At 36.7% G+C, this 14452-nt stretch overlaps 1 long non-coding RNA gene across 8 annotated transcripts in view; it reads right to left on the reverse strand.

The window, feature by feature from the left end:
- Positions 1-14452, reverse strand: part of LOC127382431 (uncharacterized) — a 177584-nt gene that overhangs the window by 5245 nt on the left and 157887 nt on the right. For 6 of the 8 annotated variants that reach the window (XR_007888953.1, XR_007888956.1, XR_007888954.1 and 3 more), the window contains 2 exons: positions 3627-3786; positions 1737-1816 (listed from right to left, as the gene is read on the reverse strand). This is a non-coding gene — a long non-coding RNA (uncharacterized LOC127382431). The remainder of the gene's footprint in view (positions 1-1736; positions 1817-3626; positions 3787-14452) is intronic. The other 2 variants (XR_007888958.1, XR_007888952.1) reach the window with 1 other exon arrangement.

Here is a 14452-nt window from a genome sequence, read left to right on the forward strand (position 1 = left end):
TAAAACTTCACTGAGAAGAGCTGCCTGGCTAATTCAGTGGGCTAAAACTGACGATGGATGGATGAATGAAAAGTCTCATGCAAAATAAAAAAGAGCCAACAAGCATGCTTGTACACAGAAAAAACACATTACAAAATAGATTTTCACTTAACCTGTGAGTGACAGAAGATGCCTGGTAACTCCATGTCACAATGGAAAAGTCACACTCCAACCCAGAACAATGTTTCCCAATACACTCTGACAGCAAAACTGCATGTTAAAGGGCAACAGATCCCAGGCTGCTTTCTTAACCATGAAGAGGTGGTGGCCGTGTCCCTGTCTACCAGTGATCACTTCAGGTCTATAAAAAGTGTTTTAATATGTTATGTGTGTCTTACTTAAAAACCTAGTTCAAGGATCTATTTTTTTTTAGCCTACACAGTCACAGAAATGGCTTATAAAGTAAACTTTTACAGGCTCCAACTTTAAAAATACTTTGTGGGTTTTTTTAATAAAACAAAAATCATTGTTTCAAAAAGTGTCAGGATTTTGACAGCCCTTGAGCACTTCCAACTGGCAATACTTATGTTACCCTCTCCCTTTTCAGCTGAATTTAACAGCATTAGCTGTAAGCAGTCTGTCCCTTGGCAGCTTTATGACTTTGTTATGGTTTGGGGTGGGGGAGTAATCCCTTGGTGTCCTGCTCCTTTCCTCCTACACCATCACCAGACACCTAGAGAAACAACTGCTGGCAGGTACCACCAGCTTTGGCCATAAGGCAAATAGGTAGTTGCCTTGTACTGAAAACAATAGATTTTGCTGTCCACTTAGCCTAGGTGTTGTCTTGTCCAAGCGTTGAACTAAGGGAACTGTAAGAGGGAGTCACAGGAACTATCTGCCTCTGTATGAACCCATCCTTTGCAACACAGTGATGTAAGACCACAATGACCTGGCATAAAGAAAGAAGGAATGAGAGGGGTGGTTTTCCCCAGTCACTCCTTTCTTTCCTAGCAAAAAATTCAAATCTATCTGTCTCATGCTTTCCCATCATTTTACTTGAGCAAACACATGCTAAGGCAGTTACATCTGCAAAATTGTGTATCACCTATCAATCAATGCCATTACTGAAATATCATATACTGAAACCCACAGTAATTGTACTAATTTGTTGCTGGGCTTTGCAGGTGTGCCATATTCACCTGACTGCATTTTTTTGGAGACAAAAATACATATTTAATCACCCCACAAAATTATTCACAGGGAATAACCAGAAATCAAAAAACATCTTACACAGCATTTGAATTAAGAAATGCCAAGATGGTGGTGCATTTAATGTCCCAAAGATTGCTGGAATAGCAAAAGCCATGCATTAATAAAATGGGAAACATGCTACAGGGAAAAGCAATAGGTTCTTTTTTTGTCCTTAGGCCAGTGGAATCTAATCAAGAATCTGAGCTACTTTTGCACATTCAAGGGATCACCAGAGAATTTAGGTTGTAAGAGGTCTGCCCAGCACAGAAAAAGAAATTAAATAGAAGTTGCTATCATACTCATGGCTAAATAAATGACTTCTCTGTCAGGCTTGAAAAAGGGATAGTATAAATAACTTCCAAAGATAATTTGCTACCACTTGGCTAGTTGACTTGATTCGGCAACTGGGACTGATAACCCAGTCTTCTCAGAAGAGCAATGGCATGGTTTAATTCTTAATTCCCACTGCAGAAAATTGCAACCTATTGTAAGAAACAATGATTTACCATGGTAACATATATCACCAATGTACACATTGCGGAGTCTCCAAGTGGCTATCTGTGTCATTGTCTCAGGATGTGTAGACCTGTATAAAGTGGAGGAAATGGATAAAAAATGTCAGTACAAAACATCCAAAAGACAGCAAACCATAAAATTATCTGTTTTATAAATCCTAATGACAGCTTTCATGGACTTGCAAACAGCCTGATGCTGAAATCTAATTGAAATCTATTACATGGAGAGAAGATTGCTGGTTGCCCTCTTACTTCTCATTATATGCATTAAAACAGCAGCTCAATCATGGAAAAAAAATCCTTCTTTGTGTGAAAGTGTGACAATTACAACTGCTGCAACTTTGGTAACAACTTACTTGTCCAAAGGAGATTGCTCTCATTCAGCTCCAGCTTCAAGTACTTTATACACTTACTGTCAAATGTTTGATTTCTGCCTTTCCATCCCAAGTCACCTATCAGTCTCTCCATTTTGAAGTCTAAATCTTCCCCAGCTGCTGCTGTGGCTGCTTTATCTAGCATGGCCAATAAAACTTAGTGTGATAAACAGCATTCTGATGGTTGGGCATGGTCCTGGGAGAAGACAGAGCCAAACAAAGAGAATCAGACTTATTTAGTGCCCTTCTTGTTGACAATTGTCAACCCAAAGGACTCATGTACATATCGATTGCTGATTACTTCACAGCAACCCTTCCTTGACTACATGCTAGCTGGATCACACCTTCTCAAAGGTATCCAACAGCAGCAGATATAAGCATGTCTAACAACACAGGCTTTTCCTGGGGAAAAAAAAAAAACAAAAAAAAAAAACAAAACAAAAAAACAAACAAACAAAAAAAAAACACCACACAGATCTATTTTAAACAATGTTTATATTATTTTAAAACTGTAAAAAGAATGCAAAAGATCAACCACCTGTTGTACAATAGCCATTTTTCCTCTTACTCACACTGAAGAGAAGCGTGGTCCTAAAAGCAGAGGAAGAGAGGAACAGAGGCATGAGCCAATGGTGTGGCTCCACAAAGGTCCTTCACCAGCACTGGTGGCAGGAGAACCATTTTGCAGCATCCTCTGTGAGGTTTAAGGTCTCAACCACTTAGTGTCACAAAGACTATGAAGTAGTGAAGAACAATAGATCTGATGATTCAGTCACAGCCAGTTCTGCCTCCATCCTAACTAACTGATGCAACACTACAAAAAAGGGAGGCAGAGGTTACCTTCAACTGGCATTGTTAAAATTCTCAAAGCTCTGATTCATGCATAGCCCTCACTGTTGAATGTACTTTAGGGGATAAAACCAAAAAATGCAGTTGTATATAGAAAAAGAAATTTCAAACAGAGCAAAAGTTTTGATGGGCATCAAGTACCTCCATTTTATTCTCCTTTTAGACATTTTCTTCCTTCTCCTAATGCTTTGGAACTTTGAGGGAAGTGATCCCTCAGTTGTTTCAAGAATAAGTTGTCAGCACTATCATGAATAAGGAAGGAAAAAATGAGTTTTACAATTTCTGTAGGTATACATGTGTTTATCTATAAATAAATACGTATATATTAATAAAAACCTTACCCAAGGCTTAGACTATACTTCACATACTGTTCACTCAACAAAAAATAGCCTCTAAGATGAGGAAAGCAGTGAAAAGTCTGTGCAGAATAAAAAAGCATAGAACAGTAGAATTCTGTAACACGGAATGAGAAGCAGCTACCAATGAAAACAACTAGACCTTGAAGAAGAAGATGATGAAAGTACTAATGGTGCTAAACTTAACCCATATTAGGTGTAAAATTTAAGAAGAAGACTACTGCTTTTACAGTTCCTAAAAGCATGTTGAATGTTTTCCAGGACAACTAGAAAGATACAAGAAATGAAGCAACTCAGCCCACCTGGAGTACTGTGTCCAGTTCTGGAGCCTCCAACATAAGGAGGACATGGAGCTCCTGGAGAGAGTCCAGAGGAGGCCATGAAGATGAACAGAGAACTGAAGCACCTCTCCTATGGAGACAGGCTGGGAGAGTTGGGGCTCAGACTCAAGAAGAGAAGGTCCTGGGGAGATAGGATAACACCTTTTAATACCTGAAGTGGCTACAAGGAAGCTGGGGAGTGACATTTTACAAGGCCATGGAGTGAGAGGACAAGGGGGAATGGCTTTAAACTAGAAAAGGGTAGATTTAGATTAGACATTAGGAAAAAATTCTTTACTATAAGAGTGGTGAGACACTGGAACAGGTTGCCCAGGAAGTTGTTGATGCCCCATCCCTGGAAGTGCTCAAGGCCAGGGTGGCTGGGGCTCTGAGCAACCTGGTCTAGTGGGAAGAGTGTCTGCCAATGCAGGGGGTCAAAGCTAGATGATCTTTAAAATCCCTTCCAACCCAAACCATTCTATGATTCTGTGTTTCTCTGCTACATAAACCACAGCATGCTAACATCTGTTTTTCACAAAGAAAAAAGAAACGCAGGTGCAGTTTTTGCTCAGTGTAGCAAAACAGCCACTTTTGGACTCAGTGGAATTGAGATTAAGAAGCTCTAGTAGCAATGCACGTATTGACATGTTCCATCCAAAGAGAGGTGAAAATCTAGGTCTGGTAGCAGAAATTAATTTGCAAAGAAAATATTTAGTGGAAATCAGTGGACATTAAATACAAATTCTATTGTTACATTTAATACTGTTTATTAAGGCTCCTTCAAATTCATTCTTGAATCCATCGTGGCTAGTCACACAATCTTTTTTTTTCAGGTTGCTACATGAGGTCAAATCTCTTAGATAAAGACTTCAGAAGATAATGAGAAGACAGACTTGCTGTCAGAGAATAGCATTTAACCACTACCTATGAACTTGGACAAAATAAAAGATATCTAAAAGTTAAAGGCCTCAATTGCCATTTTCTTGAATATTGACTCCTGAAGTTAACTTTGAGCATGGCACAGGCACATCTACAAACTAGCAGAAGTAGAACCTGTCTATTGTTTAAATCATATATAATACCAACTGTATGAATGGATTTAAACTTTAGTCATGCCTTTGTGACAACATGACATCCTGCACAAATTGCTTCAGAAAAATAGTATTCATTAATATTTCAGAAATGCAAGAGAAGATGAAGATTTTCACAAGGACAAAGCTACAAAATAATAAAGTTATTGAAGAAAGGCTACAATTACAGGGATAAACAAAGTACAGCTGACTGAAACAAGTTCAACAGCTAATACAAAGGCATTAGCAGAAATTCTGCTATAATCTGGCTATAAAGGCTGGTTTAAAAATTACAAGAGTATTTGAATAGCATAAATTTACCCAAAGAAGATTATTGCTATGCTATTGTAGCTAAAGAAGGATCTGGATTTTCAAATAAGCTCACAGAAAACTACTTCACAACAGGCAAACAAAATTATATGAAAGCCTGTCAAGCTATGAGAATCTAAAACTTTGTAAGCAAACTACAAAGATGAGAAGAAGAAGATGGTTTTAAGAACAGAAGGAAAATAAAGTCAACTTTAGTCTCTGCCACAGGAAATAATAAGCAGATACAGGTACTGCACAAAACAGCAGAAGTGCAATTTGCATAAATAAATAACCATTTCTTGCCAACTCCCTCTTTTTATCTAATTTTATTCACAACCTCAGGTTCATCTGACCTCTATTTGCTTCAATTGCACTTAAATTCAAAACCCACTTCCTTACAAATCAGCTTCCCCATTACAGCATTCCTGAGCACGTTTATGCACTTCAGAAAACCTGCACATCACAGCTTTAGGTTATTCATATTTTTTCCCCAAGCAATAATAACAATAAGAAATAATTGTAATAAACACAACATCAGTAGCAAGGACTCGGCCACAATTACTGCTCAGCAAATGCTTCACTTTTTTATTAGATCCTAAATAGGAAATAGGCAAAGAAAATGTGGAACAGAATTTGACTGTTTAATGCTTGAGGTATCTATAGCAAAAGAGTGGAAAGGAATTGAGACGTGGCCACTGTCCACAAAACCTGGGCTGGTGATGGACAATAGAGCACTTGGTCATCAGTCTTATTCTGCTGACAGCCCAGTCTGTATTTCTTCCCTTCCCTGAAAGGACAGAATCCACATCATCAGGCATTGGGGAGGAGCAGTTTCCAATGTCTCCTCCTGAGTATGTTCCATCTTTGTACAAGGTACCTAAATTATCACTGAGCCATAGCAAGGAATGACATTATAATCTAGCAGCTGCAGCAATGCAGTATGCTTCTGTTCCTAGTCCCTGCTCCATGCGTATGAAGCATATTGTGAAGCAAGACAGCATCAACAAGCAATACCCAGAGCTGTCCATCCATTCATGTCCTACAGTTTGAGGTCTGGAGCAGCAACTGCAGTGGTGAACACAAACTGAGATCACTCACATCTCTATAAACTGGTCCAACCACAGCACATCTCATTAGCTGAATGAATATTTCAAAATCTCATATGAAGCAGAACAGCGCCAACATAAACCAGATGCACTCGCCCCTTGAGTCATGCAATGTTTGTAGCACAAAGCTTGGAAAATTCTCATCGCAAGAAGGGTTCAAACCCTTAATCCATTAGGCAAAAAGGAGAACACCTCAAGATGGAAATCTGCTAGATTCAAACCAAATTCAAGAATAATTTCAAGCCATTAAGCTACTCAGAGACATTTAGCTCCATTCTAATGTAAATTTGCAGTACAATTTCCATTACTCCTGGACTTCATATAAAAGAAGCTATTTAACAATAGAATGCAAATCATTAACAATTAACTTGAATTTTGAAACTGTGAAAATGCTTAAGTAATAATTTAAAGTGATGATGTATATTATGCAAATCTAAGTGCTAAAATAAGAGTTTCATCTTATTATTTGTGTTAGTTGCTTAGTTTAAAAAAATAAAATAAAATGCAACATACAAAACTTCATAAAAATGTTGTTTAAAAATTCACACATTTCAAAGAATAGCTTTTAAAAAATAAAAAATAAGCTGGTTAAATAGTTGAAGCAAAAGTCTTTTACTAGTTTTGCTTCTTTCCTTGCTTCTATAAGTGGAAAGGGATTGTCTATTCTGTAATAAAACAACAATTTTATTTTCTGTCCCTACCTCCTTTCTTCGGATTTTGTTCTAATCCTTCCTATTCCTGGACATTTCTTTTTTTTTGTCAGTTCCTCATTGTCCATCTATCCATCTCATTTTTTTCTTTTTAATTCTATCCCTTTATTCTTTTTAATAGATGTTATTACTTAAATAGCCGAACTTCACTCCTGAGTCAAGTCAAGGGAAGAGGGAGGAGAGGCCAGGGGGAGAAGGAAAATCCAAACAGCAAAGATCCAAGAAGCAACTCCAAGTCTTCTAACTGAATTCTGCATCTTACCCTCTATTCAGTACAACTCCTTAGTATTTTTACAGACCATTTCATAACAAAAGGAAATTATTGTTCCTTCGAGTAGCAGCAGATCCCACAAATACAGTGTAACTTGTGGGAGCTCGCAACAGTATAAAGCACTTATATTTGGAGAGTCAACATGTACCCAAGGTTTCCGGATAATTTTATATCTTCTAACTTGCATGGAGTTCTTGTTATTTACACCACATTATCTGTGTTCTCTGAAATCCTGAAGGATTTCTACTCTCAACTAAAGCACTGATGAGAAATCTATCTCTGCCTCTTCCCATCCCTCCCAGATGCAGCAGGACTTCTCCAGTCCTTCCAGGCCATGCTCCTTCAGCTGTGTGGTCACATCCCCCAGCAGGGAGAACAGCCAGGGCACAACCATCCGGTAGATATCAATATCCAGGGCAAATGGGGAATGGTCTTTAACTTCACAGTGTAACCTCTTGAGCTTTCACATTCTTTAAATAAATGATGAGCAGTTTTCATGTTCTGTAACACTTTACAGGAAAGATGTCGGGCAAACATACTGATGCTTCCTCTGCAAAGATAAGCTTTTCAGCCTTGCTTCCAATAGTGGGTATTACTGAGTGTTCACAGTGAACATTCAAGAAGGCAAATAAAGAAAAATATATTAAGGAGAAGAAAAATGGGGAAAAAAATATCAAAGGATTGTATTAGTCATTCTGTAATTTCTTATAATAATGATGTCGGATCATTCCTTTGAAGTGACTACAGTAGTAGTCATTTAAAAGAAAATCCAGCATATTAGGATCTTGATGTGCTCTTTCTGACTCCTTTCAAAAAAAGATATTATAAAGTTTGGGAAGGTCATATTTCCAACCCATTGCACTGTCTCTAGGGTGCTTATGTAATTGCTATAGGAACAAGGCAAAATTACGAACCTGGATAAGTTCCCAAAGGAACACATTAAGAGAAACATGAAATAGCAGATGGTTGTCCTCACCTTCTTGCCATTGTTAATGATACTCTAATGTCCCCCTGGGTTCACCTGGGTTTAAAAAAAACCTGCAGGCCCTTACAGTCTTTCTGGGTCATTATTTCACAGGAAGCTACATCTTGCATTTTACTGAATTATGCCTATCTAGTCAGGGAACCAGATTCAGTCAAATTAAATGTCAGACCAGGCAAGGTTCAGATCTGTCCTTTGAACTTGAATTTTCACAAGATTTATAAAAGGTTAAATGTTGTATTTTGAGGGGAGGAAGGTTAGAATGTCCCACATTACACAAGGGGAACCAGAAAATCTGGTTATTCTTGTGGCTCTTTCTCTGTTTCTTTATTAGAAAAAATTCTGGTTGGTACAGCCTTCAAAATCCTCTTCTTTTATCACTGTCAGTGAGAGCTGGCTAAAATGGAAGTTATTGGAAAAGGTGCTCCCAAGAAAAGCACTGTTACTTTCAGAAATGCAGAGCTCGTACCATTCATTGTGAAGTTAAATTCTGAATTTTAAAATAAAGATGCAAACAAAAAATAGAATTTTGCATGGCTGTGCCATGCATCCACTAGAGTATTTCAAGATTTATACAAAAGTAATGGTAGAATTTATGACCTATTTAATGTTGGGGTTTTTTTAAAGGAAAAGTCAAGGTCTAACTTGGCTATTCAAAATGACAATTCCTTTTAAAATCAAGTTTGTCCACATTCATACAAATAGTAAAAACTCTGAATTCTCAGAATCAGTTTAGAAAGGGACTTGACTATGAAAAGTTAAGCTCTTTAGTAAATGTGCAATAACAGTGGAATTTGGGAAACAAGATGATGTATAAGGACTAGGGAAAAACTCTTTTGAAAAAGTTACAGTATTGTTTCTATAAATCAGAAGTGTAATTTCATCTAGATTAACAGAAAGCCTTTTCCAAACAGGGTAATGCAGAATTAGGTGGCATTCAAAGAAGGATAGTAAGAATCCTGGACACAATCTGAAAGAGACCAAAAAAGACCGGTAGATCTCTACTCTAGGATAAAGTGGGAAAAAAGAATGATAATATCTATTAAAAGCAGTAATATGGGGAACAGAGTTTAACAGTTTCTCTTACAATATCAGAGAATTGATTGAATATATATATATAAAATATGCCAGTTCAAAATCAGGGGGTTTTTTTTGTTGTTTATTTGGGTTTTTTTACAATCTAACATTTCTAAAATAATTTACATAAGAATTTATGGACATCAAGAACTTAGAAAGATTTGATGACAACGTGAATATTTGTATAGGCAACAAAGAGTATTTCAAGTAATCAGACCTGTTGGAAAATATCTATGCTTTTACAAAGGATGTGAAGCTTAATGTTCTCAGGCTTAAGTCAATATATCTAAAAACCACAGACCAATGATTAACAGGACTACAAGTTATCCTATCCTGGCTATGAGTTCTTATGCTTTCTAAAACATCTTTTGGTGCTAGCTATTTTTAACAGCAGCAGGACATGGAAGGCAAACCTCAGCCCAATGAAGTCTGTCAATTCCTACACTTGTGCAAAATCACCAGTCTAAGGAACAACTTTTTTCCTGAATTCCCATGTATTAATTAAGATGTCTGTATCTATAACCCAGAAAGGATATATTGGTATATAAGCTGTTAAAGCAAGGAGAGTGAACATAAGCAACAACAAGTCCTTACTGCAGGTGTCACACTGTTACCTAGTTCATTATTCAGAGTGGCAGCTCCCAAATGAGAGTTCTGGTTTTTTTGCTATGGTCTCATCTCTACCATCTTGCCCTGCAATATGTTTCAAAATTATTTTATTTATTCTGAACAGTGCTCAGCTGGCACAGCGATATAGCCTGAGACTGGATTAACTACAGCAGACCAGACTCTCTGGAAATTTTAAAAAGCGCTATATATTAAAAAAATACACCTAGTCCTAAATGTCTTTTCCAAGCCATAGACAGTTACACATGCAGCAAGGTTCTCTGAAAGGAAAGCAAAAAGAGACTAACGAAAAAAAAAAAAAAAGAAATGTCTTTTTAAGGCTTAAACTTGAATTAGAATCGTAGAATGTGTGGGGTTGGAAGAGACCTTTAAAGGTCATCTAGTCCAGCCTCCCCTGCAGTGCACAGGGACCTTTTAACTAGATCAGGTTGCTCAGAGCCTCGTCAAGCCTGTCCTTGAATGTTTCCAGGGATGTGGCCTCTACAACCTCTCTGGGCAACTTTGTCCAGTGCTTCACAACCCACATTGTAAAGAACTACTTCCTAATAACCAATCTAAATTTACCCTGCTCCAGTTGAAGACAATTGCCCCTTGTCCTATCACTACATGCTCTTGTATAACAAGCTGTTTCCTTACCTATGTTTTTCACTTTCAAAATCACCCCCCTAGAGCACTGAAGCAAAGGTATTTAAACTGTGCATCTAAACTGAATACTGTCTATTAAAAATAAACGTGTGAGGAAGCATAAGGATAGCTGAATCTACTTTCTTGACAGTACCTACTTATATCCAAGAAGACAGTGCTTTCTTTGACAAAGTGCAATGTTCTTCCTGTATTATTTGTTATTAAATACATGTTTAAACCTAATTCCCAAATCCAAACATTCAGACACTGGGAAGATCAGATTTCTAGATTTAAAACAATACATAACAAATTAGGGGAGTTGCTTTCTCATTCTCCCACTCCACAAAGAGGTTATGAGAGAAAAAAAATAATAAATAAATATAAATTAAAAAACAGATTACAGATTACCAGATTACACTGAAAATATCCTCTTTTTTTTTTTTTTCATAGTAGCATATGCTAACATATACATAGCAAGAGACATAAGAAGATCCATGTCTATGTAGGTTGATATAATCACCAATATGAGTATGCATGTAATAAGGATAACAGGAAAAACATACATGAACTGAGGCTTCATTTGGATAAACTACTAACAGAGGTATAAGCATCATGAAAAAAAAAGACAAAATCTAGCCCTTCACGAAGGTAGGAACAAAGACCCTCATCCAAAATGCTTAGTGAGGAGGAAGGTTAGAACAAAATGTGTGACTAGGCCTGATTGCCTCTATGTTGTGACAATTTGGATAAGATCTCAAATGCTGTAATAAGAGTAGAATACTTCTATACCACTGCAGAATTAAATAGTTGTTTAATATTCCTGATTCTTACTTTAGTTTCCCCACAAACAAGTTATTGCTGTAGCTTGTTGCAGTGACTTTTCCCCACTTTAACATTACAGAAGTGGTGCTACACATGTGGTACCACAAAAGCATCTCACTCTGAGGAACTAGAAACAACTAACCTCACAGTTCCAAGTAAACATCTTGAGAAAGACACATTTTTTTCCAACTTTCTCTGCTCTTGACCTAAGTGCCATTTTCCAGCCCTTGCTGGGAAACTGCAATAGAAGTAACAAAATAAAAAAATCTTCTAAATAAGAAGAGTGAGAAACAGAGCAGAGAAAAACCATTCTGTCATACATACAGCCCTTGTGTATAACTCAGTATTTCTTACATTTGTTTAAACAAAGAGGTGGCTTTCGGAGATTCATAGCATCAGACTAACACTCAAGAAGTCATGTGTTTAGCTCCCTACCTTAATTACTTACCCAAACTACTTATGCCAATCCTGACATATTTTTGTTTTATAGACTGAGTATAAAAGAGGTCCCATAATAGAGACCAAATCACCCCAAAGGCAAGGTCATCATTATTACAATCCATCAGAAATACAGAAAGGAATTATTTTTTTTCCTCTTACAGGTCTTTGTTCATGACCTCAGTCTCCTTAGTCTTCTCATCAAGTCAAACAATGCAGACTTTTATGCTTTCCCCCAAAATTATGTTCCTATGACCTCTTACCACTCCCCTTCACCAGTTCCTCTCCAGCTGGTCCATATCTTTCAGTATCCAAATCCATGCTTTATACTACCTAAAGCTTTACAATTGCAGAACAGAGTTCAAAGGATTACATAGCTCATTCTGAGGCTATATTCCCATGCAGGCATCAAGGTTTGAGTGTGTATACATACATACATACATACATATTAAAAAGAAAATACATATACACATTCAAACCTTGATGCCCACGTCAGAATGCCTAGAATACATTACTTAATCAGCATTGACAAGAACTGGTTTAGAATTTAGTAAACCAAGGTCAGAGTCAGTCTGAGGTGAATTGTCACTGATGAAATGGAGGTGAGTATATTTATTTTACTGACATTTACTTACATGCATGATCTGTATGACCTTGACAGATAGTTGTTGAGCACATATCTCCATTTCTAAAACAGTTTTAAGATAACATTCCTTACACTAAAAGATAAAAGGATAAAGAAAGAAAAATGAAAACACCATGCTGAAGTAGCCTTCCTACTAGCTACATAAAAAGAACCTTCATAAAAACCTAAGGTCTTTTAAGGAGCCTTGCCCTCTCTTGGAACACTTATAACAACTCTCTTCTCCCTAGTCACCCACTGTCACAGAACCTGCAGGGATAATAATGTCTTGGCTCTCCCTTGGCATTACATTAGCCAGTGGGTTTAAAAATAAATTTTAAAAAACCCACTAAACCAGACATATATGTGCACAGACACATAGACTTGTATAGAAGTATATCCTTATAAATAAATATACACAAAAATAGAGAAGTTTTTTTTCCTTAGAAAACCAGGCAATGTTCCATGTTCACCAGTTTCAGAAAGAGAAGCCATCTCTGTGTACTGTAACGATCTTGCACTTGGAAGTGGTTTGGAGGGCAAGGGTACTAGGTTTCCAGGAGTGTATTTTCCATACTATATTTGCCTCTATTCCCAATAAATAGTCAATTTTTTCACTACTTAGTTCTGTAACTTCCACAGTATATCAAGAACCTTTTCTGTCTGCCATCCTCATAACAACATCATGTGCAAATTATATAAGGTCCAAACAGCCTGCAATCATACCTGAGGTCATTTCCACCTTCTACAGCAGGCTTAAAAACTAAATTCAGCATTCTCCTATTTTGATATTCTGCTCACTGACATTGATTAATTTATTTGCTTTGAAGACTCCAGAAAGCTCACTTGTAATTGAGGAACATAATGAATATCTCCACAATTCTGAGATGATATGCTTTTCTAAGGTTGTAGTTATTTCATGGTAACACCCTTCTGGATTCCCCGTAAAGGTGTTATTAAAAATGTTAGCTGATGCATACTAACCACATCTGTAAGATGCATTGCCTTCTAGAAATATAAGCAAAAAAGCCTATCACTTCTAATGTGTTTCCATTTCTATTCTCTACAGTATTCGTATTTCAATATATTCTAGACATAAATAAACTTCATACATAAATAACAACATTTTCTTTCATTTGGTGGAAATATTGTCCTCTTGTTATTTCCATCTACTTTTCACAGAAATATGATCATTTTCTTTTGTTCTGAAAGGACTACTTGATGCTATCAATGTTTACTTTAACAGAATGTTTCATAAATCGTTCAAAACAAAGTCAAAGAAATTACAGAACTTGGAAGTATAAAATGCAAATTTAGCAAAAAGTGTGTATTGAATGTTAAGATATCAGTCAAGTACATCTTCATACCAATTTGTAAGAAATAAGTGAAGGAAAAGTCTGTTTTTCAGGGTAGAAATGACCTGTGGATCAGTATTATATCAGCCACTGCAGAGTTTTAACACACTTTTCCCCCCACTCACTCTATCTGGCTCTGTTTCACGGATTCAACCTCTAACAGAGAAATGTCAAATTAAAATCTAGTGAGGAAAAGAAATAAACTCATGTACTGTTTACACAGCAACGTTTTCAGTTGCATATTGTAGGCCATTATGACTTAAAGTAATGCTGTTAATGCAAGCAACAAAGAAGTTCCAGCAAGCACCAGGGAAACTCATAATCATGAAGTCATCTTATGCAAGGATAATAAAAATATAATTAAACAAACTTTGTTTCTTAGAAATATAGGATAAATCACAAGAAAAATGGAAATGCAAAATTACAGTATGGTTATTATTTGTAGACAACACAGAGGAATTAGCAGTGAGATAGTAAAAATGTCGTAGTGATAGTGTCAGAGGTCATTAAAACCTTTCATGATACTGCATAATTTTTGAAATGTCATATACAAAAGAGATGCATGGGAGTTCATTCTTTATTTTATACAGACCATTTCTCAAGCAATATTTAAGAAATGTTGTTAATGTTGACAGTAAAATGCTCTTAGGCCTGTATAATTAAAGGTAGGTTTCTCTGTCTCATTGCAACCCTCAAGTTGTTGGCTCCAAATTCAGACAGTGTGGACATTTTGGTCTGATCAGGCAAGACACACAAACATTCTTAGGTTGGGAGTTGTGGGCAGGAGGGTAACTA

Source organism: Apus apus, chromosome 3 (assembly GCF_020740795.1).
Source record: "Apus apus isolate bApuApu2 chromosome 3, bApuApu2.pri.cur, whole genome shotgun sequence".
Classification (NCBI taxonomy): Eukaryota; Metazoa; Chordata; class Aves; order Apodiformes; family Apodidae; genus Apus; species Apus apus.